Here is a 17548-nt window from a genome sequence, read left to right on the forward strand (position 1 = left end):
TGAAATTTTGTTGTTGGGTAGCTAGAAGATAACTTAGGCCGTGCTCAGTTATCACATCGATAGGATGGGATATGATGACTTCTAATAAACTTCTGGCTAGTTATATTGTAAACATACAAGCGCACACACGCACAAGTAATGCTATGAGCATCATATATGGTATAAATACATGTTATACATACATGTTATAAATTTCTGGCCAGATACACTGCTCTTTGGAGATTAAAATGCCAAACTAGGGTTATTTATCCATGGAGAGCCTTGCCTGTGCATCTCCCACCTTTCCAAAATAGCTCGTTCCACCCTTTCCCGGTTTCAGGAAATTTTTTAGCACTTTCCGTGCCTGGTTGAGGTGCGATTTTCACTTTTCCACTAGATGGCAGATTGCCATAGTGAAATCCTCGTTCTGGGCCGTTAATGAGCATCGTCTACTTGCCAGGTTTGTAGTTGAACTGTTTCGTGTAGAAAGAAAACATTAAAACCAGAATAGATATCATAGTGCGCTCTTCACAAATTTGTTTAAAATTCAACAAGTTCGTTTGCTTATTTATAAAGCTTACTGTACATCATTCTGACATTTCGGTACATACACAGCAGGACACGTGGCTCCTGAGAGCATCAGATGTATGCGCTTTGCAGCTCCATAGGACCTGCACAGCTACTTCGGGCCCCTTCAGAAAGGAGTGTGTTGGCCAGACCACTCCTGTACAGATCTAGGACTTGTGTGCTGCGGCTCTCTGGAATTTCTGGACACAGGGCATCTCAAAAAGTCCAGCACTACATCACAAAACAATTTTTTTCCTCTCTGAACACTAAAGGAATTGAAGCTACTTTTATAAGAGCTGATAGCTTTCCTGGTTGTGTATTGCAGAGTTTTTCAGTGCTACTTCCCTTGCAAGTAGTGAGCTCCCTTCACTAGAGGTCTTCAAAAAGGTCTTCAAAAGTCTTTAAAAAGTCTTCAAAAAGTCCCAGCGATAAAATCTGCAGTCCTGATGCTCCTGTGCTTGTGTGAGGTTCTCCAGGTTCCAGTTCTGGCTTCAAAATTCAAAGCAAACTCCACTATAGCGACCAGATTTTTCCTGTTCCACTCAAACCCATAAATTGTTACAGACCCCTTGAAAGATGGCCTTGAGTCACAGGACCGTTCAGCTGGGCCCAGGTTTTCTCCTCTGGAATTTGTTATTTATAACCTTAAGAAATTCTTCTGGGGGTGGGCTTGTGCTAGTGTCATTCACTGAGTTTAATGGATTTTTCCCTGCTTTACTTTGGTGTCAGAGATCAGAGCTGTTCCCGTGGATTTCTCCCCTACCAGTAACTAAGTTTGCTATAGTGCTCTCTTGACTCTGCAGTCTGTGCTAAGGAAGTAGATTAGCTGTTTAAGCGTCAAGGTCTCTCCATCTAAAACCACAGCACAGAAGATTTCACAAGCCCAGCTCAAACAGCAATGGGGATTCGAGCTCCATTAGTCAGGAAGCAGCCACTGGCACCTGAAATTTCACTTCTGAAGGAATATGTGTGAGCTTTGCATACAAAGGCAAATAACAAATTACACTTCTGGAAGTGTCGGCTTTGTCATGTGCTGTTGCCTCAGCAATGGGGGTCTTTTAACAGCCCCAGAGAGGTGTGATGTACTCGCACCTATCTGTATCTGTTTTCCTAAACCTAGTGCAAGTCTTTCAAACTTTCATTAGGGAGGATCAATGCTTCCTAATAGGTTTTCAAAGGCATGGAGTGATCTCCCACTTTCCTGCGACCTAGGTAAGGACCTTGGCATCTTGCAGTGCTAATTGGAGCCTGTTACAGCTGGACTGGCCCTTAGACCGTGGCAGTGTCAGGCACACAAAGGTCACCCAACCTCTTTTTTTGGTAAACGGTGCCCGGAGCTGGCCGTGTCCCGGAAGGTGGCAATCTCACTTCTTCACACATCTAATTTGAATGACTCCTGTCGCGGTGGATTAGCACTGATTGGACATACTAATCAGGACAGTCCCGCTGCCCCGTGCTGCTGGGAGCTTCCTTACCCCTGTTACACGCTAATCTTTTCCGTGCACTTTTGTAGATGTTAAAGCTTCCAAACCAATTCTCTGGGTTTATTTGTTTGTTCTTTCCTTGCCCCAGGATCCTACTGGTTTGTTAATGTAAAAGATGGATTTGCAGACCCATCTCTCAGGGAGGGTTTGGCTCTTCAGAGAGCTGTACAAGTCCAGCAAATACAGCCGTGTGGAAATACTTCATTTTCCCCAGACGTAGCCATTCCTTCAGGCTCCCAGCCTGCTTCAAGCCCATTCCCGTTTGTGTCCATCTGTAATTTGCTGCGAGAGTCTCTTGTTGCCAAATATTGTTTTGACTACACACAAACAGAAGATCCCTAGAAACTATCTGAATTGATCTAATGGAAATCTGAAAACCCGTGGCAATGAAAAGACCAGTCATATGGCAGTGACAGGTTTTCTGAGCATAAAAAGCTTGTGACTAAAAGTCCAATACTTCATAGACTACAAAGTGGGAGCTTTATATCATTTCCAGCTCACTAATAGTGTTGCCAACTCTCATGATTTTATCATGAGTCTCATGATATTCTTAAAAGCTTAGTTTCTGGAGTCAGGCAATTACATGAGAATCTTTCTTTCTCTCTCTTTTTTTTTTAACATTCTTTTCTTAGCAGCAAGTTTCTAGCCCTGCTGCTTCTGAGGGGGAAAGAAAAGGAAAGAAGAAAAAAAAAAAAAGAGCTTTAAACCATGACCGAGGTTTGTCTTGAAGACTCAAAAACCCCAAAAATGCAAACCAAAAGAGGTACATAGATACTACTGTTTGCTTGTTTCTTTTTAATCTTGTGGGTTTTTTTAAAGCCAGCCTCATGCCCAACTCATGATTTTTGAATGCTTGGGATTGGCAACACTATTTTGACAGACCTAATACGTATGTGTAGCACTGGAAGTCCTGTTGTGGCATTTATTTTTAGAAAAGCTATTTTAGCTTATTTGGCGTATTCTTTATAGCTCCATCTACCTTGTGTAGTTAGACTCATGGGGCCAGATCCTTCGCTGGAGCAAATTAGAGCAAGACCGGTGATTTAAACCATCTGGAGATCTAGCCCATGGTGCAGTCATCTGGCTTTACTGGCAAAGGGATACAAAATATAGTCCCAATAACATTTTTTAAAACTCCATAAAATGTGCCTAAAATAGTCTTTCGTCGTTCTGGAGCAGATGTGGTATATACAGAGAACACAGGATGGAGAGCTTCAGAGGATTTTCTTGCTGCTCGTCTGAGAGCATTCCCATAGCTCACTCCATCAGATCTGCCTCTTGTGGGTTTTGCACTCTTCCCATGCACTGCACCACAACTGAGCTGCTGCTTAAGCGTCTCTGTGCTGGGTGCTGTAAAATCATCTTCACATGTGTGATTTCCATAGCAGGGAGTTACCTACTGTGTTTCCTTTTCTTCATAACCTTTTATCCATTGCAGTGAAACCATGCAGCTTAGTGTGCATGAAGGAGCCCCTCCGATAATAGCCCACACTCAAATCTCTTTGTGCTGGGCTCTCAAAAGTCCTCTGAGGTCAGACAAGGTCAATGCCACTCTAGGGCTGGATACCTCAAGGACTACAGAGAGGCTGCAGGAAGCGGTCTTGGTGACTCAGCTGATGGCAGTCCTCCTGCTGGTTCAGCATTGAGACGATGCCCTAGCATGACATGAGAAGGCAACGTTTGCTTGGACATCCTTCAGACGAAGTGCAAGGTGGGGACTCTGACCATTTTGTTTCCAAAAGATCTTACGAACCTTTATCGTAGGAACAAAAATTGGAGTATCCTTTCTGGAGACTGAAGTGGTCAAAGAAATGTGATTGCTAATTCAAATCTAGGGTAATGTATTTCTAAAAAATATGGAATTCATTCCCAGCTCTTCGTCCAGACTTTCTGCAGTAAGAGTCCCCACAGCATCATGCAAAGCTCCTGAATGTCACTAAACCGTTCCACTTTGCTGGCTGCACTTCATGAGGCTGAGTTCCCCTTGCTGAACTCTTACCAGTGTTAATTAAAGTTGTTCAAAGCTGCTCTTTGACTTTAATTTCTGTGACTGTATTGTTGATGCTGCACGAGCAGCATGTGAGCCCCGCTCCTACTATTCAGTAATTCCAGTGACAATCACCAGAGCAAATTAAACAGCGATGCTCTGAGCCTCTGAGGTACCTTCTGCTCAGCTGTCTCAAGTTGCTTCATGGAAGCTGAGTGTTTAGCAGCTCACAACAACTCTCTTCAAAGGTGGTGGTGGGAAGGAGACCGCAGCTCAGCTGCAAATTGTGTAATGCCCTGAACCACATCTGTGGCTGGAGCTCTTGGCTCCCAGGAAAGCGGTGTAGCTAGGACGGCCTGTTTCCTCGGGGACTGTACCCATGCAAGACCCAGGGCTCACCATGGCCTTCTGAACTGCAGGTTTTGTTTGTTGTGGGCTTTCTCATGGTTCTGCCTGCGTCACTCCTTGATTGAGTTATTCTCCTACAATACAGTTTGTGCTTTCTACTTTTTGACTACAGGGTATATGCTGTCTCATGTTACATCAGCTCTACCTTTTTTCTTTTTCCGTGTTTGCTTTGGGCTTTTCTCTGGACTCATCCAGAACCTGATTAAATAACTTTGTCCTGGGCAGTTAACTCTTTAGAAAAGCTGGAGAAAATGGGCATTGGCCAGAGGGCGTTTGGAAAGAAGCACAGAGGTGGGCTGTGCGTAACACCCCGAAGAGGGTCAGGGACCCAACGCAGCCTGAGGGAAAGCACTGTAATACTCTGTAGACTCACTCTCTTGTCACGGTCTTCAAAGGTGGCACACACTTTAGATGGTAGCTGCAATGTCCTCTGAAAGCTGAGGAAAAGGCTGGGCAAGCACAGTCCTTCAGGGTGTACCCGGTTATTTTTACCAGAATTTGTTCTTGTGTGGTCAGAAGGGGAAAATGTAATTTAGCAGCATAAGGAAATGTTTGCCAGGTTAAATATGTTCATATCAGAACATTGCACATTTTTCAGACAAGTTGTAGGATACATGTTGAGAGGAGTCTCAGGATGGGGCAAACTGTTGGGCTGCACCGGGATCCTGTGAGTTACCAGCCCTGTTCTGGGGGGACCCTACTGCTGCTTAGGGGTGCTGGGACCAAATGACAGAAGGACTTTAAACAGTATTCTTTCTGACATTTGGAATGTATTAATAAGTCAGGACTCCTGGGCTGTTCAGTGTTTGTCAGCACCTCGAGATGATCTTTGCAGAGAGGAATGTTGTTCTTTGCATTGATTACAATCTGCATGGTCAGTACGGAGGTGTTCACACCGTAAGCACCTGCCTGGGAGAAGCTCAGCTCCCCTTGGGGCTGCCTGGGCGGCTGGGGGAAAGCACAGCTTCTCCAAAGAGGGATTCGCAGCAACAGCCTGACTTGCGTGCTCTGACATGACCCGTGCGCAAGTCTCTCTCTCTGCATTGATACATAGGAAACCTAGAGCAATACCCTCCCAGATTAAGATGCTTAGCGTGGTGTCCACATTTTCTATCATTCTCACCATGTTACAGTTAGTATTTAGGTTATGTCATATTGGCTCTGCCACCTGGAATTGAGAATTTTGCACTGATACTAGAAGATTAATTGGCCTATTAATAGGTTATATTACTACAGAACCAGCTGCATCCCACATTTTTATATCAGTGTAATATAATGGGGTTTTTTCATGTTTTATACTAAACAGTTTTGTGATCGCTGGTTCTGAGGAAATTGAGGATTAATAAACTACCTATTGGTATATAATCTCATTTCTCCTTGCATGTAAGATTGTTACTACAGTACATTTTATAGGGTTTGTCTACTCCAAATTTTGAAAGTCTCTAGGGATGGAATTTATTTGGTCTTGGTTTGTTTATTAGTAGAAATGTTGTAATTTTCATTCTGTTTTGGAAAACTCAATTTAAATCCATGCATCAGAAACAATGGATTGAAATGAGTGAATGGTTGGTGGTAGAAATGCATTTCAGATTTTCAGTGAAAGTTTACGTAGTCCTCGCTAGTCACCTTCTCCCAATGCCGTTGTTCTGTAAATATGTGAACAGATCTAAAATCTCTTGGGTTATTAAATAGCTACTGCACTTATGCCAAAGACGTTTACATTGCAGTGGTGCTCAATGTGATTCTAGTGTATAGAAGTTGCACATTTATCTTGTGTATGGCTAGGTAATCTAACATATTATCTACTGCTGAGGACTATATCCCATCCGCGTAGCCCATGAGACATGCGCAGATCATCTCCTGTGTGTAATGCCAGCAGGATTTAGGCTCTGTTTTGGAAATGTTTGGGATCTTTCTGGAAGAAAGGAATTATATTAATGTTATAGGGCTACTTATCCGTACATATTACCCTAAAAGCCAACACCAAAGAAAAGACAGAGAGAAGTGGTTTAGTTCTGTGGAAAGGTTTGATGCTGTGCATTTCAATGGAAATAACTTTTGTCTCTGTGGATGTGTAACTTTATAGCATCGGTTCCCTAAGTATATGTAAAATGTACTCTGCCAGTAAACCACTTATTTTGTAGTCAATATGCATATTTATTTGTAAAACATATGCACACTGTCATCTGTCAAATGTTTTACATGTTACCCAATTTCAAATGAGTAGAATAAAATAACTGCATTAGGCTGCAGTATATTGGTAAAACATATCTATTTTCTTATCATAAGAGGAAGTTCTGAACCTCGCTAGTGATTGTGGTTCATAACACCAAACCCTATTAAACAGGGTATAAAATCTTGCCGCGGTGGCAGTTTGGGTTGTGTTCCCTTCACGAGATGCACCGAGCAACACATTAAGTTCAGCGGAGAATCTAGAGAAAAGGGGTATCCAAGCATTAATCATTCATTGCAGTGCTTCATAAAAGAAATCTCAGTGAAAACAAAAGCAGGAAACTCAACTATTCTGAGAAGCACTTTAAAGTAGCACTAGTTTCAGCTACCAGGTATTTGCACTATCAATCAAAATATATTTATTTATCAGTTGAATCATATATTAAAACTCCAGGCTATGCAGAATAAGAGGCAGAAGAGAAATATTGAATGTATACATACAAAAATACTGAAGCCTACACTTTCTGGAAATAATACATAAATGTCATTTGCTGACAGAAAAACAGATTGTTGTAAAAAGGAACTCCAGAAATGACCTGACATCAGAATCACAATTTCCTGTGTCACAGGTTAGTGAGAAATTGCTTCTTTACAGCCTAACAATTCAAGGAATAATGACCTAACATTGTTCCACTGTGAATTGGGGCCAAGAGATATATTTTTGCAGGTAGCAACAAATAAGAACAAACCTTGCAAAGAACTAGAATGCATAAATCCTAAGGCACACCGGAGAATTCACCGGTTTTGACATAAGCAATCTATAAACAATATAACCGATTTGAAATATATTAGGTATGATTGCAAACATTACTTGTCTCTTCAGCAAAACCACGCTGGACCTCTGTGGGCAGTATATAGGAGGGCTATTATTTAGGGATTTGGGGTCCTTCTGATTCCAGATGTTGATGTCACTCGTTTATTCAACAAACGTAATGGAAATTCATATTGGCTCGATAGAGTTTTCAGACACCTCATGCTGTTCAGCCAGCAGTTTCGTACACCCGCGTCCACATTTTTTGTTCATCATGGTAAGATGTTAGTCAAGATGTACAGTAAAGGATGAGTATTTTGGGTGTCTGACTTGAGGTAACTCACAGACACCTGATTTTCAAAGAAGGCAGGCTACCTCTGAAAATGTGAGTACTGAAAACTAGAAGCCCCTTCCAAAACTCTTATAATTGATACAACTTTGGCTGTCGTTCTGCAACCCTTGGAGATGTTATCTTGAGAAAGGGCCCCTCAGTACACAAGAACTCTGAGATGTGGATGATATGGTCATATTCGTGTTTCTAATCGTTTTATTCCTTTACAGCCTCCTAAAACTAGGACTACTGCAATAGTCCATGCTTTTGCTGAAATGTCATCTAGAAGATTCGCAATTCCTCCGAAAGACTTAGAAAAAGTGACTTACAAAAGCAAATAAGGTGAGATGTTGTCAAACACTTTATATACACTGAAAGTCAGGGCAGCAGAAAGAAGTCTGAGATCTGACAAGGATTTCTTCTTGAAAGAGCACTATCTAGTAGCCTGAATTTGGGTCTAGGAATTGGGATTTCCTTTCCAGCTTTATCAGGGACTCTTTATCCGGCCTGGGATGAGATAAGCGCTAGATATCCTAATTAATATTTATATTTCTGGAACCGTAAAGGTTTTTTGGTGGGGGGGAAGCAAAAACTTTTACTAGAATCACTAGCCACTGTAGGTAATGCTTTAGTAGGCTAACATCAGGGCAAATCAGTGCAAATTACTAATCAGTATATATACACTGATATGCAGTGTGTACATGCCATATAGTATAATGTGTAAAGCACCAGATTATACATGTTGGTAGTGATAGGGATTCTGTTTTTCTGCAAAACGCAACAAATTTTCTCTTCCTAGAGCTAATGAAAAGTCTTCTCCATAGTTTTCCCTGATGAAATATAAATATAGCTTCCAACAAATGTCATTAACTCCATACCAATGCCCAAGTTTTTCTTTCTGTACATTGCCAACTCCAGTTGTTTGCAGTTATTCACACAATGCCATGTACAGGTACCACGGTTACTATTTTGTGCATCCCACCGCCTGCTCTCCTCTCCTCCCTCTAAGGAGACAACACACTTCGAGTAACCCAGTCAACCATAGGCAAGAAAATTGTTATCTGGCTCCTCATGAAACCAAGCATTTTGCCGGGGACGGATGAAGTCCAGAAGGGGCCTGGCCAGGTTGGTGTGCTGCCCTTTTCCTTTCTCAAACCCCCAGGCAGGCAGAGCCCTGTAGCCCATCCCCTAGCTGGCAGAGGGGGCTGCAGGTAGAGAGACAGAGAGAAGAGGAATAAAGAATGAGAAACTGCACAGGACCATGAGAAAAGACTGACCCTCAGAAGATGTGCATTTTATTTTCACATCCATGCCAAGAGCAATGCTTCTGCAGTGCCGCTTATTTTCCTTTCCCCACGTAAGCACCATGTACCATTTCTTTTCTACAGCTGGAAATACTGTGAGATGCATAGGCCCAGACCCGAGCTTTTCATGTTAAACTTTCTGCAGGTCAGGCGCTGGAGCTTGGAGCTCTTACTCTTAGAGCAAAATGTGCTTTCTGTTTCAGATCTGAATGGGAGAAGGGACCTCTCACCATTCGAGAATGGGCCGGGTCTGGCAAGAGCAGCCGCAACTGTGACACTTCTTGAAAACTGTGCAGACATGATGGGCTCTGTGCATTTTGAAGAAGCTTCTGTCCTTCGGCTAAGACAGGTAGTGGATGGCATGTATATTCCTAGTTCGTGGTGAATGCACATTCAAATGGGTTGCTTATCGTTTTACAAGCAGTAATTTCAGTGTTCATAGTCACATGAATAAGGTCCTGTTTCAGCAGGACATTTCAGTTTGTGTTTAAAGTTGAATAAGATCTTGTATGCTCTCTGAAATGAAAGGCAGGCTTCCAGGCCAGTTTTGCAGTAAATAAAAGTACCACCTTCTTTGCTGATATAGCTTGGAAGTATCCTTTCATAATTACGGAAAAGCCTTAGAAAAGTTTATGGCATGAGCTCAATATTCACAATCCAATATAGATTAAACCTGGCAAGAATGGATCCTTCCAGTGGGAAAAAAAGAAAGGAAGGAAGAAAAGAAAAGGAAAGAAAAGAAAATAAAATAAAAGAAGAAGCTATCAGGAAATTAGCATTGAAGTTACACTTTGGATATACTTTGGAGAGAGGAAAAATAAAATAAGGCTTAATCAAAATGTAGAATGCAGGAAGATGGCACCTGCCTCAAGGAACTTACCACTGAAGCTTTAAACAAGAGACAACACATACATGGAAGCAGATAGGAATCAGAGCTGCATATCATCCCAATGAGTATTGTCTCATTGTCTACACACAGTTATGATTTCCCCCAGGTTACAGGGCTACTTTAAAAAACATAAGTCAACGTATTGTGCCAAAAAATCTTCCCCATTCTCCTAGAAAATTCTGAGCCAGCATTGCACACGATATTGTTAATTTATTAAATATCATTGTGATTAATTATGTTCTATGGATTCGAGGTGCATTCAGACTCGGTGCAGCTTCACTGACCCCAGAGCTGGTACAGCTGTTTAAATCAGGGCAGAACTGATCATGTACTACTACTTCCCACTTGGACTTAAACCAGACATTATAAAGCTATGAGTTGCATGAAACATGATTTTTAGGCCTCTGTCTCCTACTGATCATCCTACATGTAATTATTGTCTTCATTCTAAAAGAGAAGCATATTTAAAAGTGATTTTTTTCTGGTAGCTTCCACCCATGTGTATCCTTTGGAATACTCAAATGGGCCTTTTAGTTTATCATGAGGATCTATGAAGATTTATAGAAATAAATTCTATAGAAATGAACAGAACAGAATGGAGCGTCGCCCATTGGTTTTTCAACGATTTTCTTTAAATATCTTCTCTAATAAAAAATTACAGTCCTCTTTCAGAACTATATAAAACATTTTAAAAGCCACATTTGTGCCTTTTGAGGCTTGTCTAACTTCCTCTGTGGTTAATCAGATTCTTTCCATTGACCTAACGGAAGTGGGACAGATCCCAGATTAGCAATCCTGGCTCTGGTGGTATGTCAATCTTTTATCATTGTGAGAGCTTTTTAAAAAATTGTGATTAAAAACCCCTCTTCTCTTAGTCCAGAACATTTTTGAATGTCTGCTCTATATCCACACACTCATGCTACAGCAACGTATAGTAAGTGTACATTGTCATATGTCTTTATATCCCTACGCGGTTTCATCCCCATCAAGTTGTACAAGAGCAGGAGGGAAGACCAGAGGGAAGAGCTGCACTTTGACCCCTTGTTCATATTTTGGTTCTTTTATGTATACCAAATGTCAGTCATTCTGTCATCTATTTAATCTCGGACACCTATGGAAGATTAAGAGAGGGCAGTTCAATGAGCAGAGCAGGAGAGGGAAGGATGGATGAGCTACAGCAGTCAGATAATGTAAAAGCCAACTCAAAGTTCTCAAAAAAACTCCAGCCGTCATCCTTCTGACAAAAAGGTGGAGTTTCCGTTCAGGCTTAAAAATTGCCATCTTCTAAAGGATTGGCATGTATGAATTCTAGAAAGGAAAACTGTCCTTCTTAATCACGTAACTGCTCTGAATTAATCCTTTAATTCCTTCTTCTTCTGATTTTAAAAATGTTGTTGGCCAACAGTCTGGATGTACACATGTTTGTAACTATGCAGCAAGAATTTAGAACATACCTAATGTTAATTTTTTGCCAGCTTCTCTTTTTGGTCCATCCAAAATCCTCTTATTCTAACCCACCTCCCAGGCTGGCAGGTCATCTTTCCCCAGTAAAGTAACCTGGGAATACAAGTGGGCTTTGTTTTCTGGAGATCAAAGACTTGGTTTGTTCCTACTTTTGGTAACCAAAACCTCTCTCTCCACTCTGGAGTGCTCTTCAGTAGTAGGTGCAAGGATTTCCTCTCGGCACAAAATTCTCCACCTGCATAGGGTAAGGTTCCACTGCTGTGCCAGCACAGACGACTGCATGCGTACCATGGGGAGAGGAGGGAATTTCTTTGGATGAGATAGTGGGTGCATGCTAGTGCTAGTCTTTGACCAAAAAAAAGTTGCAATGTTGGTGGTTGGCAAAATAACCTGTTGCCTCGCAGCCCTCCCCAAGCTATCTGAATGCAATAAATGGGATTTGGGGGTGCATGGGGAGCCAGTTGTCACCCTCAAACGTCAGACTGCTAATGCCACCCAAAAAAAAGAGGTGTGCAAACTTTCAGACAGAAGGCACCCAAATTAGTAGCAGGCTTTTAGGATTAAAACGGTGGTATCGAGCCTGGAGTCCAGCCAGGTTGCTTTGCACAGGATAGAAGAGGAAGGTTTCTGAGTGGCATAAAGCTCACTTTCCACTTGCCCGGACCTGGGCTGCGTGTCGGGCAAATCCACTGGCAAATGTTAACACTGCCCAAGGGACTGAAAGTGAAGCTGGGGGCTGATGTGGCATGTGGTTGCCATGGTGCTGGCCATAATCCTGCCGGAGTCAGATACCCTGATGATACGGCGAGTTTCAGCTTGCTCTAGGGTACAGCGCGGTGACCCTCCCCAGCAGCATCTGGTTATGTTTTAAACTTTTGATAAATTCCATAGCCAAAGAAATCAAAACAAATCAAGTAACAAGCCCAGCCTGGCCGAAGTCCAAGTTAAAACTGCCACATTCCTCATTAATGCACCAGATCAGTGCAAAAGCGAAGACATTTGGGGTGGGAGCGGGGCACGTTTGGAGATTCTTTATCCTCTCTTCGTAGCCTCGGTCCCAAAACACGAGGATTAAAATAGATTATCGTGCTCCGGTGAGGTTGGTTACCGCGTTTAGGGAACAATCTTTAATGAATGCTTCTCCCATTGAAGATGGGTCCCCCGTACCGGCTGGGGTACGGCCACAGCCCGGGCCGGGCTGGCCGCGGCTGCGGAGATGCTCCGCGGGGCTTTGCTGCCTCCAGCCCCGGCGGGGCGGGGGCTTGAAAAGTAGCGCAAACTCCCCGGGGAAAAAAAAAAGAAAAGAAAAGAAAAAAAAAAACCAACAAAACCAAAACACCAAAGTTAGAGGAAAACCACCCCCCGGCTCCATCCCCGCCTCTGCGCGAGTGAATCTGCACAGGCCAAACTTTTGTTGTTTGGGGGAGGAGGGGGGCTACTTTCCCCGAAGAAGGGGGATTTTTGTGGTTTTGCTGCAGCTGCCCTCCAGCTGAGCGGGGAGGGGGCGAGGGGGGGCCGCCGGTGCCCCGCTCCGGAGCGGCACCGCGGGGCCGGGGCGGGGGAGCGGATCCCACCCCGGCTGCGAGAAAGCCCCGCACCCAAAATGGTGCGGTTCGCCGAGGGGAGGGGGTGATCCGGGATGAAAGGGGATGGGGGAGGAGAGGGAGGATCCGGAGCGCCCGCTGCTCCCGCGCCGAAAGGATGGGAAGGGTTTGATTTTTTTTTTTTTTTTAAAGCGGGGGGGAGGAAAGAGAAAACAGACCCTACAGCCAGTTTTCCTCTTGCGTCGGGGCTTGAAAGCGCTCCAGCGTCTTCCCTGCAGGCTGCTCAACTTCAGCCTGTGTGTATGTATGTGTGTGTGTGTGTATATATATATATAAAAGTATGTATATGCGTGTGCGCGCCGTGTCCCGCCGCCGGCCCGGGCTGATGGGCAGCAGGAGCCGCCCGGCAGCCGCGGGGCCCCGCACCTCTCCGAAGTGCCCCGGCCCTCCCCGGCCCTCCATCTATCCATCCCTCCATCCCTCCCTCCCTCCCTCCCTCCCTTCCTCCCTCCCCGCCCGCCTCCGCGGAGCTGCTCCGCGGCAGCAGCCGGGCAGAGCGCCGCGCCGCCGCCGGGATTCGCGGCAGCTTTTGGCGAGGAGCGGAGCGGGGGGGGAGCGGCACAAAAGGGAAGGACGGAGGGAAAGTCCCTCCCACGCCCCCCTCCCCCAAGTTTATGATGGGGGTCCGGAGGAGCAGCTCTGCTCCGCAGCAACCGCTCGCCTGCTGAAAACTTGCTGCTCCGCTTTTTGGGTAAAGTTGATGCTTATTGTGTCTTTCCATTGTGCTTTTTATTTTTATTTTTTTTTCTCTTCTCCCGCTTTTGTCCGAGGTGCTCTGCGCCGGGGTGAGGTGGGGGGGGGGTAGGAATTTTGCGAGGGGCTCTCCTCGCAGCGGGTGCCCGGGGGGGTCCCGTCCCGCGTCCCCCCCCCCCGCAGGTGAGCGGGGCGGATGCGGCCGCGCGTGTGTGTGTCTGGTGTGTGGTGTCCGGTGTGTGCCCCCCGGCCCAGACCCCGCCGGGACCGGGCTTTGGGCCGTGCCTCCACGGCCATTGTTTTTCCCGGGGGCTGCGGTGACAGTCGCAGCCCCGGGCCGCTGCCGGGACCGCCTTGCCCCGGGTCCCGGAGGACAGCCGGGCTCCCCGAAGCCAGCAGTGAGTTTGCCTTTTTTTAAAAAAAATTAAGTTGCCACCCCCCTCCGTCCTGTCAGCCCCCCCTCCGGGAGGGGCAATCTTTCGACAAGTATATTTGCTGAGGAATTTAAAAAATTCCCTGCTGCAACTTGATCCCTGTGTGATGAGGAGCGGCTTGGAGAGACCCGGACTCCAATCCTATTAAGGACTTAGAGAGTTGAGAGTTTTTCCCCCGGACTCGGTGGCTTTAAAACAATCGGGGAGGCGGGGAGGGAGATGGGCTCATCTAGATGCCTTTTCTGCCTCAAGTGATTGCCATCATTTCCTGGGAAACCTGACTTTGCCAGCGCAGGGGCTTAGGTGGTCCTGCCGCCGGCCCCGCTGCCGGCTTTTCCGACGGTTACGGGGTTTTTTATATATATCTGTATTTATTTTAATTTTGCTAACCTGGAGCCTGGGCTTCAAAGCTTCCCGGGACGGGGCTGCGCCTCTGCCGCGGGTGCGGTGGCGGTGCGCGGTGTGCGCAAGGGCGGGCCCCCGCCGCGGGGCCGGGCCGGGCCGGGCGCTCCCGGGTGAGCCGGGGTCGGTGCCGGGGCCCGGCTCGGCCTCCCGGTCCGTGCGTGGGGGTCACCGCGGGCTGAGCCGGCGGAACTCCCGCCTTCCTATGGATGCCCTCGTATTTCATACAGCTCCCGGTCCTGGAAACCTGCGCGCCCACCTCTGTGCGTCCGGGAGTCAGCCTTTTACTGGCGTGCGGTGTTTGTATTTTTACAGCCACAGATAAAGGGACTAGTTGTAAAACTTTGTCCACCCCCTGCCAATCCCCTTCACTTTTTCTTAATTTTATTTTATTTCATTTTTTTGCCACTGAGGCTCTTGGGATGTACAAGAATTTGAAAGTAAACGTTTGACTAGCATGCTGCATAAAACAGCATTTGAACAAATATTGTATTGGCATGCACTGCAGAGTTGGTGCCAAAAAAGTAAAGTAAATAAGCCATGAAATTCAAAATATACAGAAGTGGAATAGACTGATTTGTTATAAGACTTGCTGATTTGATCTGTTTGTTCTAGCTACCTTGCTTTAAAAAAAAAAAAAAGGTTTGGGTTTTTTTGGTTCTAAACCTTAACTTCACTAGACTTCACTAGAAAAGAAACTACATTCACCTGGAAAAGAGAATCCTGCTAAATAATGGTTTGTGCTCCTGGGATGTTTGAAATGCATGGTAATTGCTGCATACAGCAACTGCAGTTGGTGAATTGGTTTGGTTTAACTTTTCTGATGGGCGGATATGGTAATTTGTATTTTGGCTGGAACTTCAGGAAATGTTGACACCTGTCAAACTTTGAATTGCAATAAAAATGTCATATTGAATGTTATTGCAAAACTGACAACTTTTAAGAAGTGAATGAAATTCATTATGGCTTTTCCACTGTAAACAACTCTTAGAAATTTGTCATTTGATTGAAAACATGACCTATCTGTAGCACTGAAAAGTGCCTGATCCACTGAAGATGAACTGTTAATCTAGGGGTCTGTGTATATCCAAGCCTCTGGTGTATGTTTGTGAAAGAACTAATCTTTAAAGCAAGGTGAGTAAGATTCACTTGATCTTGAATGTTGTTATTGCTTAAAGTATGTGACTTTGAAGTGCCCAGAATTGCAACTGCTGTTCTTCAAAGAAAAACAGATCTCGAGGACCGTTTCCAACTTCCTTTCAATGTCGTTTTTTCAGCGTGTCAAAGGGGATGTATACAGATGGACAAATACTGTTTGTGTTAGGTCATTCATTTAGAGAAAAATCAGAGCCATAGAAGAATTTGAACTAGATGCATATGCCAGTATAAATCTAGCGTAATTTCATTGAAGCTACTCCAGTTTGTACTTGTATAAAAAAACCCCAGGACTTGACCTCAGATATCCAATACACAGCAGCCTGCATTCCCTAATGTCACACTGAACACTAAGTCACGTTCAGAAAAGACAGCCTTTTTGCAGCATATATACGATGAGCAGGATTTTTGGCATTGTTTTGAAAACCACTTTAAACTTTTATGGCAAAGAACCATTTTTGACTATGGTTTCTGTGATTCTAATGGCCTTAAAAGTTTATACCACAACTTCCCTTTCAGCAACACATTTGTATAGAAGCTGTACAGGCTCTGGGGTTATGTGATCAGCTGTACAGGGGAGGGGTTATGGGATCACTACAGCACTGAAACCTGAAAATACGTTTTTCATGATCCTGATACTTTATTTCTATTTAGGGAGTTTGACTTTTTCTAATGAGTTTTCCAGTCCTCTGGCCCTGTCTTTTTTTGTTTAAGGATATGGTAGAGCATCTGACCCAGTATCAACAGCATTATCCTCACCCTCTGCTTGTAAGTACGGAGGACACTTGGTTAACCGCCTCCCCCTGTTTTTGGTGGCCTACTGTAAGCCAGTTGTTTGCCCTGTAGTCTGAAAGGTACACAGATACTTCATGCTTTTGTACTCTGAGAAGTGCTCTGTTCATAGTGAAGTTTTCCAGTGCAGATTAGCGAAGGCAGTGGATTCAGTAAGCAGTCACCAAAATCTGTATGTATTTGTGTAGCAAACACCTATCTAGTGCTCCATCACAAAGCCTCCACTTAATAATCTGGCCAAGGATTTCAAGGCAGCGAGTTTTTTCAAAGAAGCTACTTAGGAACATTAGATGTGACTATAGCATCAAACTAATTAGTTGCCACTCCATTTCTATGAAGCTTCCAGGGCTTTATAGAAATGCGATATTTGCACTTCTCACTTGCTGCTGAGGCATTGAGGTTAAGCAGTCTCTGCTTTTTGTCTGCTTTTTTACTGATGGGAAAGATTCCAGGGCATTGTTCGAGAGCTGCGCAACCCCCTTATATACCTGGGTAAATATTTTAAACAGTTGCGCATTTGGACAACTTGCCACAAAGCATTAAGTGGTATTTAGGGTTTGCTTCAGCTCTGTTCCCAGGGCCTTTTTAAAGAAAACCAAAACAACAGGAGGTATTTGGGAATTAATTAGAACAACACTAAATAAAATAATAGCAAAGAATGAAACCCAGTATGAATGACAGCGAGAAGGCATTGCGTTAGGAGGTAAATAATACATGTGTGCCTGTGCGTCCCTGCGTATATGTACACACACACATATGCGTGTATGCATGTAATACGTACAATTCTTGACTCATGTATACAGCTGATCCCATATATGTGCATCTTCTAGAAATTAACTGGTATTTGGTGTACAAGTCATGAGAATTGGATCTTGCATGGTAATCTTGATAGTTGAAGAGGCAAAATTACAGGTTACCCAGTATTTCCATTCCAGTCACTGGTTCACAAGGGAAATCAGGTCTAATTTTCTGCAGGCCAGTTCTGGTTGGAAGTGAATACATGTTAGATGTGTATAACCCAGGAGAGGCCACAGAACTTCTCTTCATTTACACTTGCCTACTGTAAACCGCA

At 44.4% G+C, this 17548-nt stretch overlaps 1 protein-coding gene across 4 annotated transcripts in view; it reads left to right on the top strand.

Moving 5' to 3' along the window:
* The first annotated feature begins 13451 nt into the window (after window positions 1–13451).
* GLI2 (GLI family zinc finger 2) overlaps window positions 13452–17548 on the top strand; it is a 198191-nt gene continuing 194094 nt past the window's right edge. For all 4 annotated transcript variants that reach the window (XM_075512418.1, XM_075512417.1, XM_075512422.1 and 1 more), the window contains exon 1: window positions 13452–13691. The gene's annotated coding sequence lies outside the window, so the exon portion shown is untranslated. The remainder of the gene's footprint in view (window positions 13692–17548) is intronic.

Source organism: Mycteria americana, chromosome 9 (genome assembly GCF_035582795.1).
Source record: "Mycteria americana isolate JAX WOST 10 ecotype Jacksonville Zoo and Gardens chromosome 9, USCA_MyAme_1.0, whole genome shotgun sequence".
Taxonomy (NCBI): Eukaryota; Metazoa; Chordata; class Aves; order Ciconiiformes; family Ciconiidae; genus Mycteria; species Mycteria americana.